Source organism: Lonchura striata, chromosome 2, assembly GCF_050655825.1.
Source record: "Lonchura striata isolate lonStrDom1 chromosome 2, ASM5065582v1, whole genome shotgun sequence".
Lineage (NCBI taxonomy): Eukaryota > Metazoa > Chordata > Aves > Passeriformes > Estrildidae > Lonchura > Lonchura striata.
Window position 1 is genome coordinate 43,553,822 of NC_140704.1, and position 14,150 is coordinate 43,567,971.

Below are 14,150 nucleotides of genomic sequence, written 5' to 3' on the forward strand. Positions count from 1 at the left end.
TGAAATCAGAAAGTTCATACATAATAAGTCCCTATGAACCAGACATTTCAGCTTTAAGTGCAAAAACTGAAATATCATTTCCCTTACTACTCCATGAAAAACATGAATTAATCACCGGACGAGTACTTTTCCAATTAATTTATCCTTGCAATCTATTTTATTTAATGTTGCAGGTTTTATTACGTACTGTTTTGAGTTAATGGGGAAGCACTGCATCAGCTTATTCAGGTATCTCCTCGAGTCCACAGTTGAACATAATTCATAAATAGGACTAATAAAATTCTACACACTAAAAAAATATTTTCTTGTATAATCAGTCACTTTCATGTCATTATTTGCACTTAAAATAATTACAGAAGCAAGACAATATTTAACTCAACACTAAGGGATAATCTCAAAAATATTTAAATATTTTCATGCCTTTTTGTGTATATTTGTTGTAAATCAGCCATTATTACAAATCTATGTTCAGAGATGAAGTTTTAGTCTTTTAGTGTTTCTAATTATAAGCTGCTTCTGACATTTCAAACTGCAGTTACAACCTGCATATAATGAGCATTTATTCTGCCTCATCTCCCAGTCCTTGATAGAGACAGATACAAAGTACCATGTGAAGAAAAAGTGACTTTCTAGCACAGGTCACCAATTTCTTCATTTCTGACTACTCTGCAGTCCTAACCCAATTGTTTCTTACAGACGGTAAGATTTTGATGGATAGGAAAAGGAAGGATTGATACTGTCATTTTTCCTACAAGTTACACATGATCTTTTATTATATAAAATCAATACTAACAGAAATATTTATTTGGAATCTCTAGTGAAGTTAGCATGACTGCTTATGTCACAAAGAGAAGCAAAATTAAAATTACAGATAGTCAGGCACCACTTAACTTAGATGAAAGGCCAAAGAGAGTCTTCCCAAACGCAGAAAAAATTACAGGTGCCTTAAAGGTTTCTCTTTGATCTTTCTTAACTTGACTGTGGCCACCTCCAGCATATACTGTCATCCCCAACATAAAGAGCTGACATTTTATATATGTATTTTATATATCTCCAAAATCACACACACACAAAAATTTAAAATTAAGCTTTAGTAAAGCAATTTTTTTCAGTTTATTCCATGCAAGTGAAGCTGAGCCTCAGCCCAGATCTTAAATGCAAGCTTAAAACTGAAAGCTTTCTGTGAGTTTAAAAAGAATATCCCGAAGCAGTTACAAGCTGCCTGCAATCCCTCACAGAGGACTGGACCCTACTTAAAACATTCTGACAGGGAGGTTACACCAATTTTCTATTTTCCCTTCCTTCACTCTTCTCCTTCATCTACACACTCATTCCAAATAAATAATTTCATGGATTTTTACAGATTTTATTTTCTTCCTCCTTTCTTTGATCACTCTATAAAGATCAGCCTGCCTGGCCAAATGTCTGGCAAGATCCCCAAGTCATTTTCTGTTTTTTTCAGTGAACTCTAATGATCCCATAAAACTTGCATCATAAATTAAAAGCCAAGTAAAAGCATCTGCTTTTATCAACACATGATGTACCAGGGCACGACTTGCATCAGGAGTATACAAATGATGTGAAACTCTATCAGCTCACAAATGCAATGGTAACAGCAGCAGCAATTAGTGTAAAACCAAATAAGAAACAGCTGTCTATGTTACTGAGCACATTGTTAGCTGCAGGTTATTCATTTGTCCACATTTCTGAGGATTTTACTGGCAATGACTTCAAAGTGCCAGTCACAGTCTTCACATAATGGTACACTTATTATCTTACTGCAGATACTGTACAAGATACTTTTAATTCAACAAGCCAGTTCTGCCTTTTTCACAATACTCAGTTGATTTTGGCTGAGTTCTTCTAGATGGCGACTAACATTAGCAATCCTAGTCCTTCACATTATGCTGAGCAAAGTGGCAAGCATTACTAAAGACAACACTCTTGCCAGAAGGCTCTAGACAAAGTAATGCAAAAGAAGAAACTTTCTCAAGGAAACAGTCAAAAAAAGAGTCAGAAATTAATTCTGGGACTGATGCTGTCCAAACTGCAACCTATAGCCAAATTATTGGCTTTTTCCTCCTTTGCCTTGTAAGAAGGGTGCCTTGCCCTCTCCACATGCACACCTTGCTGCCTGATGACTGACAATCCAAGCAATTTTTAGTGATCAATTCGCAGGAGGAAATTACAGAAGGCAGTAGATTAGAAAATCATGGATTAATTGCCCAAACAGTTCCCCAGCTCAGTCTTTTACACAAACTTTTCTTACCTAGAGCTCACCTGCTTCCCATTTGTCCCTTGTTCAACTAAAGGGAATCTTACTCAGTACTACTCCAACTCTCTGTAACAGCCACTTACTTCCAGACTTTGCTGAGCCACCTTGCAGCCACTAGCAAATAACGCTGTGGGTATTTCCCCCGTGTCAATCCCACAGTATTGACAAGAAATGAGAAATCAAAGTCACAAAACCGAGAACCACTGCTTAGCCATAAAAGGTTGGTCTAGCCAAGAATCCTCTCAGTGCCCAATCCCGAGGTGCTTCTTGCACTGCCTTCAGTCAGGCTACCAGAGAAGACATTTCATTTCCAGCTTTGGAGAGCCTGGGCTGGCAAAGTAGGAAAGGTTAGTGGAAAAAGTAGGGCGGGGAGAGGACAGCAAGCTGAGTTAGGAGAGGAACCTCCTTCTGCTCAGACCAACTCCTACACATAACGAGGCTCACAATGAAAGAAAGGGCTTTGATGTCGCAGGACACCACAGTATGACCCAGGTAAAGCAGGCGATCTCTGCGAACAGGAGGGAGCGCAGGATGTGCCTCAACAGGGGAGCGGAACAAGCGGCTCGGGATGCGCGTCCCGCCCCGCAAACCCTCCGGCATCCCGAGGGGAGGATGCCACTCACCGGGGGAGCGGCCCGGGAGTCTCGGGATGCGCGTCCCGCCCCGCACACCCTCCGGCATCCCGGGAGTCTCGGGATGCGCGTCCCGCCCCGCACACCCGCCGGCATCCCGGGAGCCTCGGGATGCGCGTCCCGCCCCGCACACCCGCCGGCATCCCGGGAGCCTCGGGATGCGCGTCCCGCCCCGCACACCCGCCGGCATCCCGGGAGTCTCAGGATGCGCGTCCCGCCCCGCACACCCGCCGGCATCCCGGGAGTCTCGGGATGCGCCGGGATCCCCGCGAGCTCCGCCGGTCCTCGGGCGCCCCCCGGCGGCTCCGCCCCGCCCGCCGGGAGCGCACGAACCCGCTCCCCCCGCTCCCGGACCCCCGGCCCTCCTCCCGGACCCCCGGCCCCGCTCCCGGACCCCCGGCCCCGCTCCCGGACCCCCGGCCCCGCTCCCCACCCGCAGCGTCACCGCCGCCCGCGGAGGTCGCGGGTGGGCTAATGACACCAAGACCGGGTCGGTACCGGGAATTCTATACTTGGTGCTGGTCCCTTGTATAGAATCAGTTAACAGGGACTGACACAGAAACGTCATTACTGGGCAAATCCCACCGTTTCTGTAGGCCAAGAGTGGAACTGTCCAGGCAGTTTGCTTAGGCACACCCTTCATATAATAATTTTCTTAAGGAAATCAATGGGAATTTGTTTTTTACTGCATCAATCAGCATTTAAGTATCAGAGAGGAAGGGAGAAGTACTGGTTAAATTTCCCAGTAAAGCGATTCGCAATGTAACATTTCCATTCCTGAATGTACAGTCCCAGTCCTGGCTAATTTTTGATGTCCGAATGGTATCCAAGCACCTGCCCTGAAATTCACTCCAAGCACTGCACTCAGCCACAGCAGACGCTAGAGGTTTAGTGTTTCTGCACCCTCACAGCTGTGATTCAGCAAAGCATTCCAGGTTATTCACCAAAACACTTGGGCATGTGCTAGTTTTTAAGCATGCATGTGGCTCCCCTTATCTCTGTGTAGCATTTTTCTGGGCCACAAATTCCACTTTCAGACCTACCTTTCTCTGAGAATCCAGGCTGTTTGAGGACTGCACACCACTTGGAAGAAGAATGTGTCCTGAGTCAAAGCTAGATGGCAACTTCACAGCTGTGTAGCATTTGCAGCATAAAATGGCAGGCAGGAGCAAATTAATGCAACTTCATTAGCTTAAAGACAGCAACTACAGTTGGCTGATTAATGGGAGACAACATGAGGGTCTTCAGCGATTCAAATGTGAATATAAACTGAATAAAAACCTCTCTCTACCAACAACTAGCATCGTTGGCAACTGCACCATCAAAGGACACTTCAGTTCCAAGGACAGAAAAAAGCAGAATACCTCAGACCAGCTACTTTGCCGGTTTTGCTGTCAGGAATCTTACAAAAAGACTGAAAATACTTAACCACCCTAAAGCTTTACACTGCAGATTTTAGGAGCAAAAATGGACTTTAGTCACAAATGCTTAAACCATCAGTTACCATTTTCAAATCAGCCTTGGCACAGCTCTTTGTAGACACATATCCTGCATCCTCCATCAGAACTTCCTGCTTACCTGAAGTCACCCTTCCAATGAGATTCACTACAGCAGATTATATTAAATTTTAGATCGGATATTTATGTGAAGTGTTGCTGACTAATGGTTGCACGGGAACCATAATGCTGACCACTGGCTATCTCACATTCAAATTTCACCACTCTAACAATCCATTAACATGGTGTTGTTTTTGCATGGAGACTAATAGAGGATTTTAAAACACTAAAATAATAAACCCAGGAAAAGGGAAGCTATGACAGCATGATAAACTACCAATGCCTACCAAATACCCTGTGCATGCAAAGAGATAGAAAGGAATGTAATAGGAAAACACTTGAGAATGTTGTCAGCCAACCATTGAATTGCAATACCTAGAAAGAGCAGTTCCAACAATCTATAGCAAACAAAGCAGACAAGCCAGATCGAACTGTCAGTCTAGACCCTTTTTCAATCTGGCCTCAGTGTTTTATTCTTTCAAACTCAGCAAGGCACTTAATCTCTTCATATCCACAACATTTTTTAGCCCACCTTGTGAAGGCAAATCAACAATTGCGATATATAAGTAATAGCTGCCATAAAAAAGTCTCCTTTAAACCAGAACTGAACACAGACCAGCACAATGTGCACCCCATTAGATTCTCTCTGTATAGAGAGCTGCAGGCTTTGGCACACTGCTAAGAGTATAGTTTTTCTGTTCAAGTTGCAAATATCCAATCTCTTGGGCAGAATTAGTTCACCATATTTCAGTGCTTCAAACTGGGGTACCTTTAAACACCCTGATTTACAAAAATCTCTGCCCAAAGATTATGAAATGGACAGTTAGGCATGATAGCTCAGCTGCATGCTGGCTACTGAGCTACACAAACTGATAATGCTCTTCACATGCACATTAAGGATCTCCTTTTGAATGTTATTAACAACTTTCTTGAATACTTTTAACTTCAGTGATACACAATTTGTTTTCTATCATCCTAGCTCTGGAAAGCTGTCCATCACATGCCTGAGTTTTTTCCATAAACTTATCCTTAAAGATATTAGGTATCCAACCTCCAATTCAGCTTAGAAATACCAACATATGTTATCTGCAGACACTGAATTTACATGCAAAGGATTCATACTGGATTGTGGTCACAGTTTGGGAACACCAGTACTGAATACCAAAGCTAACAGAGTTACGCCCTGTTTCAGAAACACTCGCTGTTCTTTTAAATGGAAACGCAATTGTCCCAAACATAGCAAATACACCTGCTCCACTAAAGACTATTTTAAGGCTATTTGAAGCTTTCCAGTAACGTGCATTTGAACTCCACAGACCACAATACATTACCTTTTCCTCATTTGAATAGCTAGATCGATCAGACCTACACCACCTGAAATTTCAAGGAATCAAGAACAAACTTGAGAAGTGCCATCCCGAAGGAGCTTTTCTCATCTGAAAGTAGTTGCAACCCCAAAGTTTGGGGTTTTTTTGTTCCACCCTCCCCAGGTCTGGTCCTATGTTGCTGCTATTGAAGGGCAAGAAAGTTTCCATTTTATTCTACCTACTTTCCTGCCTTAAAAAGAAAAAAAAAAAAATCACATAAACTCTTGCAGTTGCTGCAAGAAGAAAAGTTCCCACAAGCGACTGGATTCTGTAAACTGCTTACTGTCAGGTATTTCAGCAGCATAGAAAAAACAGAACAGCAGTAACTGAATAGTCAGCTCACATGTGTGGAAATTGAAACCTCCAAGCTATTCTGGGAGCAATGCTCTGTTTTCTGTAACATTTCTGCATAATCACAACAGAAAGCATGTTCTTTGCTGGAGAGGCTATGATTACATGCATGTCTGTACACCTTCTGTTACAGCTGAGTCCCTGGTTATTAAACAGAGCATCTGAGGCTCAACTGCAACATAAGCAAAATAAAACACGTTCAGGATGAAAGCAGTTAACCTGGCACTGCCAGCAAAACACATGGTGCATTTCTAAATTGCAATTGCTATCTCTCCAAAGGATGTCACCAGCTTCCCTGTCTATCCAACACATTTACTCTTCTTTAAGGCTGGTAAAGAGAGTCCTCCCCCTACCTTGTACACATCGAGTAGAGAAGGCTTAAAGCAGAGAAATGTAAAAAATTTGACTTGAAAGTACTTCAGGTGGACCAGAGAAAACAAGATCCAGTTGCAAAGTTATCTAACTGAGCCCGTACTGCACAACTACAGCCAGTTGTGTAATAAACCTCAGGACAATTTTACAGCTCTTAATCAGGCAAAACTCCCTGCTGATTTCCACGAGGGAGCTCTAATCAATCAAAAGCTCTGAGAACTGATTCCGGTTTTCTCCTTTTTAATGAAAAGGTTTATTTTGAGCTACGAGAACATCAGATTATATGAACTCGGCAAACCCATAGCGTTCACTTTACCGGCATAAGGAATTCGTCCTGTGTTTTAACCTACCAACTGTAGTGTAGTGTACAGGGAAAAAAGTAACAACACTGAACTGACATAGAAAAATTTCACAAATAACAGAGTTGTTCTCCTGACAGGTAAAAGATGGAACAGACAGAGGGAGATCCGCGGCTCTTTAAACAAAAAGGGGATGCCCTTTGGGCGAACGGGGAGGACCAGCGTCCCCGCCCGGGTTCTTCCCTGAAGTTGCGCCGCTCCCCGCGGCAGCCGGGAAGAGAATCCCCCCGCGATGAGCCCGCAAGTGACCGGCGGGGGTCCCGCGAGCATCCCGAAAACGCGCAGGGAAGCGCCTGCCGGAGCGGCGGCGCCGAGGGTCGGAGGGAGGCGGGCGGGATGCGAGGCGCCCGCTCCACGTGCGCTACCTCCGCGCCCGCACCGCGGCCGGAGCGGCGGAGCCCGGCGCGCCCGTCCCGCCGCCGCCCGCTCCCCGAGTCCCCTCAGGTGCGCCGGTCGCCCCTACCTGCCCGCCGGCGGCAGCGGCCACGAGCCCCCTTCTGCCGCGCCGGGTCGCTGTCAGCGGTCGGCGGGAGAGCCGGAGCGCCGTCCCGCCGGCAGGGCAAGCCCCATGTGAAGAGGAGCGAGGGAGCCCGGCGGCTCCAGCAGCGCGGCCGAGGGGAGGGGACGCGGAGGAGGCGGGAGGGCGGGACGCGCCCGGCGCTGCCCCCGCGCGGAGCCGCCCCGGCCCCGGCCGCGCCGGAGGCGCCGAGCCCCGGCAGCGCCCCCTGCGGGCAGCGGCGGGCACGGACGGCGCCGGGCGCGCTGCGGGCCCCCGGGCGGCTCCCGCCCGCCCTGAGGGAACCCCCAGCTCTCCTCCAGAGCCGGGCAGGAGATGCGGTTTGCTTGTACTGCTGACGGGCCGCCCGTAAGTAAGTCCGAACAGTGTTTCCAGTGAGTTAAACATTGTGGTAAATTCCGCCTATAACATCCACATGCCGGCAGAATTGAAAATGCATCGGGACCCACAAGATAAGAAGGCAGCAGTGCCAGCCTGAGAAACAAGCTTGGATGGCTGCTGTGGGACTATTGCTTCTCCTGGCATCAGGGCTGCCTCTGCAGTGCCTCCCTTAATGTCCTAATGAGGTGAAGGGATAGGATGACCACAACTAAGGAAAAAGAGAGTTCTCATTGTTAAAACACAGCACAAGGACTTGGGATATCAGGATTCACTGTTTGACTTTGCCCACCCATGGCAGCCACTCAGTTCTTGATCTGCCGAGCAACTGTGGTGATGCTGAAGTGAGTTCTTGTTAAAAGTTTGGCTGGCTTCCCAGAAATCCTCAGATTATGCAGGGAATTGGATTCATACTTGTCAGTTAAACAAGTGCCCAAATATTTGCAGAATATGGCATCTTTGTGCCATAGCTCCCCATCTCTATTATCAAATACCCCTCCCTACCTCACAAGAATCTGATGAAGACCTATCTGAGGCACAATGATTTCAAAATTATGGAGCTCCCAAAGCGTACCCGCTAAGAGATAGATGGTGCATTTTCATTCCATTCTACTCCAAACAGGCATAAAGATGTAAACATAAAATATTTTGAAAAGAAGATATCTCCAGGGATGCAATTTTTTTCAGGAAAGGAAAGGAGTGAGAGACAGAAAGCAGTCAGTGTGTGCTGTGAATTTGATGCCAGGTTTTGCTGAGCTGGCAAACCATGGACTCCTGACACTGTGAGGTGTGAAACACAGAACAGGCAGGCAAACACATTTGCTAGCTGAAACCAGCAACACTCATCATAAGTCTTCCAAATTAAAAATTTTAAGAGACACCTCTTGAGGTATAGCTGAAGTCCTCTGTCAGAACCACGTGACTCTCTAATTAGAGACTTCAACATGATACTGCTGCAAATTTAAAACTATACACAGTAAACCTGATATTTTTTCACATTGTTGATAAAGTGTAACAGACAGCAGCATTTTACTGAAGGCATTATGCAAAAAATCCTGCTGATCATTTATCTGTTCACTGCTTTAAGAACAAAAGCCATTCTATTTATGCAGTCACAGAAATCAACTTATTTTTATGGTACAGTGAGAACTATACATCTAAACACATCTAAATATAATAAACATTATGATTTCCCTTGTCTTTTCTGCTCAACTCTTTTCTGTTACTGTTTTGTAGAGCTGTGATTTTTCTTTCCTTATGTACCTGTACTTAATAGCATAATCATGAAGATACTCAAGTTCTCCAGGAAGCCAAGATTTCCCTTAATTTTACTTGGATATCACAAGTCTTTAGCTTATTAGCAGCAGGACCATATTGAGCAGATATGCATAGGTGAAGCCTCCAGGGAAAATCTGTGAATTAATACAAAGGCAGGTTGTGCTGTCCCAGAATAACTACTGGGCAAGGCTGCTTGGCTCCCAGACCCTGCGTGCTGTGTCACGGCTGGGAGCTGGGACAGCACGCTGGCACTGCTTCCTGCTAGTGGGACACAGCCTCTTGCACAGCAGGATGCTGGATGTTGTGCTCAGCTCTCTAGAAAACAGCCAGAAACACAGGATCCCCTGCAGGAATAAGGGAGACCTCATGCATCTGTGGCTTTGGCAGGACTTTCACAGAACATATTTGTGGTCTAGCTGTAGGCTGGAGTCTGCCCCTAGGGTAACCTGCAGTAGGGGGCTGTGAGAAGGAAGGAGCAGGGTCTAACCTCCATCTGTGTTTGTCTGAGTCCAGATGAACACGAAGAGGGAGATTTCTGTTCTCTATCTTACACTCCAGCACTAGAATAATACTTCTAATTCTGAGGCACAGATCAAATAAGGGCTTTGAATATCACCCTGTAGTTATGTGCCCACACAGCCACATGCCTCGACGTCCCCTCTGCTTGCTAATATTACCGGCTTGTATTGCTAAATCACCCTTAAAAGGGCAGAGAGCTGCTGTAAATTAGGACAGAACTGCTGAAAGTACCTGAGTCCTCCTGAGGGTGGCATCAGAATGTCTTCAGTAGACCAAGGTGTGCCGAGGAAAGAGGAGAGAGATGATACTCCTGCTTGCCAACTGCCAGAATGATTACAGTACGAGTGCTGCTAAGAAGTTCACATAAATCAGCAGATCTTTAAATTAAAAGGATGATTTAAGGTAGTAAGAATTAGCATCACTCCATCAGCCCTTTTAATTCTGACAAAGAAACCTTTATTAAACATCACAGCCAAGCTCTGAACAGGTTACAGTTATCGCAAGAGGAAAATGCACATGCAGGGTTTAAACTTGCAGCCTCTACAGCTTCAGCAAAATGAGAACATTATCACCACCAAAAGTACTTTCATACCTTTTCATGTAAGCCTCAAGGAGTCATTTACAAATTGATGAACATAAATTAATCACCACAATCGCCCAACAGGACGCAGAAGGGTTAAGTGTAGCTAGGATAACAAAACTACAAACGCAACCAGAGCAGAGTTGTTCAGTGTTTTTAAACTGTTGTGTTACAATTGTCATGCTTGTTTCTAGTACCTATATGGATCAGGAAAGACCTTATCACACTGAGACAGGTCAGTGTATACTCCCAAGCCAATACATGTTTTGGAAACATTCAAGTGCTATGGGTCTAACTACTGAGGAAATGACTGCCTTACCTGTAGAGTATCTTGTGCTCATTTTAGAATACATTTTTTCAGAATTTGATCATTCCTTGTACTGCTCAGTTGCCCATATGACTAAATTGCACTGCCTGAGACTATAATCACAACAAACCTTAATTAACTTGTGTCCAGCAGCCACCATCAGTTGTAAAAGGAGGAAAGTGTGACCTTCCAAAACACATCAGGAAATATGTTTCTTTCTTTTTTGTCTCTTTTTTTCTTTCTCTTCTTTGAAAACATTTTAGATGATCTAAGTTGGTGTTTGTTGCCACAAGCATTGATCTGCTCACCTGACATTGTTCTGCTCATCTGACTTTCTTGCCAGAAAATGTGATTTTGCTTAGGAACTTCATTGACACTGTTGCTTGCAGAAGGCCTGAATTCATTTCATTAGAGACTGAATACTTGATCTCTACAACAACTAGTGAGGCGGGACCCTTTTGTTTATTAAAGTTTAGGTATGTGAAAGAAATCTAAAGTTCAAATCATCTGCCTTCTGAAAAACTAGGTTCTTTCCGGGTATTTCCAAGAAAAGAAATCCCATATGTTTCCTTAAAACTCATCTCTGATTTGTACTGACAGCGGATCAATTCCAGTTTACCATTTTCTTCCATTAATTTATTCTTAACAAAGTTAGTATGAAAAAAAAGGAAGATTTGTTCTCATGAGATTTAGAGTTATGAGTCTGTGTGTACAATAGTCATCACAAAGAATGAGTGTTTTTTTTCTTGTCAGCAGTGATGCTATTCTTAGTTTTGTATGTGGTCCTTATGTGTGTCATAGATAGGCACAATAGATACACATTGGCAGCTTTGATCATACTCAGAGATGGGCTGATCTCCCAGTGCAGGAAATTATCCTAAAACACTCATCATGTTGGCAGCAGAATTTTAACCAACAGTTCCCAAGAGCCTCTGCCAGCACATTGTTGCCTTTAGAGAATTCAGAGCTACTAAACATATTAGAGGAAATGAGAAAGAAACAGGAATTATATATTAAAAAACCCAAACCCACAACAACAACAACAAAATTTACTTGGGCTACAGCTATAACTTCATATCCCAAAGGTTTTAGAAATCATTCAGGCAGTTGTGTGATGTGTGGCACTATCTGAACCCTCACACTGGACTCTTTTGGCTTCAATCCATGCTCACCCAGTGTTCCCTTAGCAAAGCTATGTGGTACTGAACATCAATAAAGCTGGCACCATTGCTGACACTAGGATGTGGTATTGAGTAGTGTGACAAGACAAAGTACACATTAGCCTGAAGGCAGGGCTGTGCTTTGTAGCAAAAGAAAGCTAAATGGTACAATCTCTTGATGCCTGCCACTGCTGGGTCACAGTCACTTGTGCCACAGCATGACTGTGGGGAGCCTGAGTAGTACCCAGCAGCTTCCATGAAACAAGAGATACCCAAAACAAGACAATCATAAGCAATAACTGATGCAGAAATTGATTCCAGAGACTTTTCAAGACCATATTACCTCCAGTGCCACCTGCTGAGCTATCTGACATCTCTGAGAATTGACACCAAGTGAAAGAATGTGAAAAAGATAAAGATATCTTTGTTTCTCTAAAATATTTCCTTCTTGAAAAAAATTAGTCAAAAAGGAAAATAATCAAAGAAAGTAATAAGGTTGAAGATTCTGAGGCACACAGAATCACCTCACCTTTACCTACCCAGCTTGCTAGGGGAACCTCATGCCATTTTGCCATGGGCGGATTCATCCCATTTGTGCGGTCTCACAGTCCTGCTTAGTGACATCAAGTTGATCAACAGAGAAAAGAGTAAAAATAATCCTACCTCCAAATAAAAACATTTGTCACTGCCCAAAACTTAAAAAAAGAAAACTTAATCCTCCCTCATCCTCTCCAGAAAAGTGACAGAGGACTTCTCATGGCTGATGACAGTGGCCACCAGTGACACTAGAGAGCATCCTGTAGCAATGCAGTGCAACTGTAAATGAAGTGCAATGTTGAGCTTTATGATTTCAGTGCCTGTCTGTGTGGTTCTGGCTTTACTTGCTGGTTAATTTTTGAAGCTCAGCAGAAATCAGAGTAAGAAGACAACCATTCACTTTGCACAACTTCTAGGATTCGTGGCCATGTTCAGACTTAGTACTGCCTGAAAGAAAGGAGTCCATTACAGAAGGGGACCTATAGCTTATCTATAGGCTCTGTAATTATAATCAAAACATATTCAGCAACAGCTACTATATCTCACAGATAGACAATGTTAAGGACTTGTCTAACTGCAAGTCCCATAGTGCCACCCCGCCCATATTTCATGAGTCTTCATGTCATCAGACAAGTAATTAGGGGAGGCTGTTCCTTCCTGTCACTATGGGATCGTGATTTTGGTTCCATTTGCCCCTACATGGATCTTCAAGCTCAGTACAGGCAGCCAAAATAGTCTTTCACTAGCCAGTGGTGTGGTGGTGCAAGACCTATCCCAAAAGTATGATGCTGGCAACACTGCAAATTGGCATTGGTCAGGGTGCCACAACCAAACTTCCACAATGTGGGAAGGGATGGAGGATACGAGTTCACAGTGTACAGAAGGAAGATGTTTGCCATTTGTTGGTCATGTCTGAACTTAACGTGTGGGAATTTAAAAGATAGTTAAAAAGGTAACCTAGCTGACTAAATATTGTGGGAAAATTAAGAGAGATCACAGTATCTAGAGAGAGATACAATGCTTTAAAATGGTGTTGCATTATTGAATTAAGTTTTCCTTATAGCAATGGTGAAAATGAGATGAATTATAGTAGGACTTACCTAATATTCTTTAGTGATAATTTTGCAAGGATATGTTAATATCATTTTCTTGTTACCAGCCTTTTCTGTGTTTTGGCAGTCCACAATATTTTTTCTGTGCCTCCTCCACTGCCCCCAGAGCAGAGCTGAGAATGAGAAAAAATTCCAGCCTAAACCAAGCTGAGAATAATTGGTACATCATAACTTTTTTTCTGAATGAAACATGAAATTTTGCCTAGAAACAAAGATTCAATTTAGTCTGAATTTTTTTGTTGTTGTTGTTGTTCATTAGTTAATAAATGGTAAGGATTACACTTTGGCCATGCTGTTGCCCACATGTGCTTGGCCATTTGCCATTCTGGCTGTTTCTGGACAGATTTTTAGCTACTGTGTAGCATGTGCATTTCTATTACTCTGTCAAATAGCAATTGATTACACCAGCCTCATGCTGTTTGCCTTGGAACAAAAACTCTAAAGCTTGTTGAACAGTAAGAGTCTGTCACTTTCTCTCAACAATTGTCTGAGAGAGAAAAAGCATCTTTTGTTACAAATGGTTTGCTTAAAAACACCCAGCTCCTTTTATGCTGAAGTTTCACACACAGCAGGAAACTATCTGTGTTTCAGTAATAAAAATCTCTATTTTACAGTCTCTACTGTCAAGGTCAAAGGTGGGTTTTTGCTAGGTACCATGGTTCCTGGCAACACTTAAAACCCTGATACCATAGATGATATTTAATATCCCTTATTCCCTGTATCCTGCAGATGGTGATTTTTATTGGCTTTTATGGGAATATGTATAAGGAGGTACTATACTAAATGGGAATTTACCAATAGAAGTACATTTAGAGCCCTTAAATAGCTTGTTATCTTCACCATTTAAAGA

At 43.6% G+C, this 14,150-nt stretch overlaps 1 protein-coding gene across 2 annotated transcripts in view; it reads right to left on the minus strand.

Annotated features, from left to right (window-relative positions):
- The window catches only part of CPNE4 (copine 4), a 226,568-nt gene extending 218,981 nt beyond the window's left edge, over positions 1 to 7,587 (minus strand). Inside the window, exon 1 of one of the 2 annotated variants that reach the window (XM_021531234.4) lies at positions 7,376 to 7,587. The gene's annotated coding sequence lies outside the window, so the exon portion shown is untranslated. The remainder of the gene's footprint in view (positions 1 to 7,375) is intronic. The other variant, XM_031503894.3, reaches the window with a different exon arrangement.
- Positions 7,588 to 14,150: the final 6,563 nt, after the last annotated feature.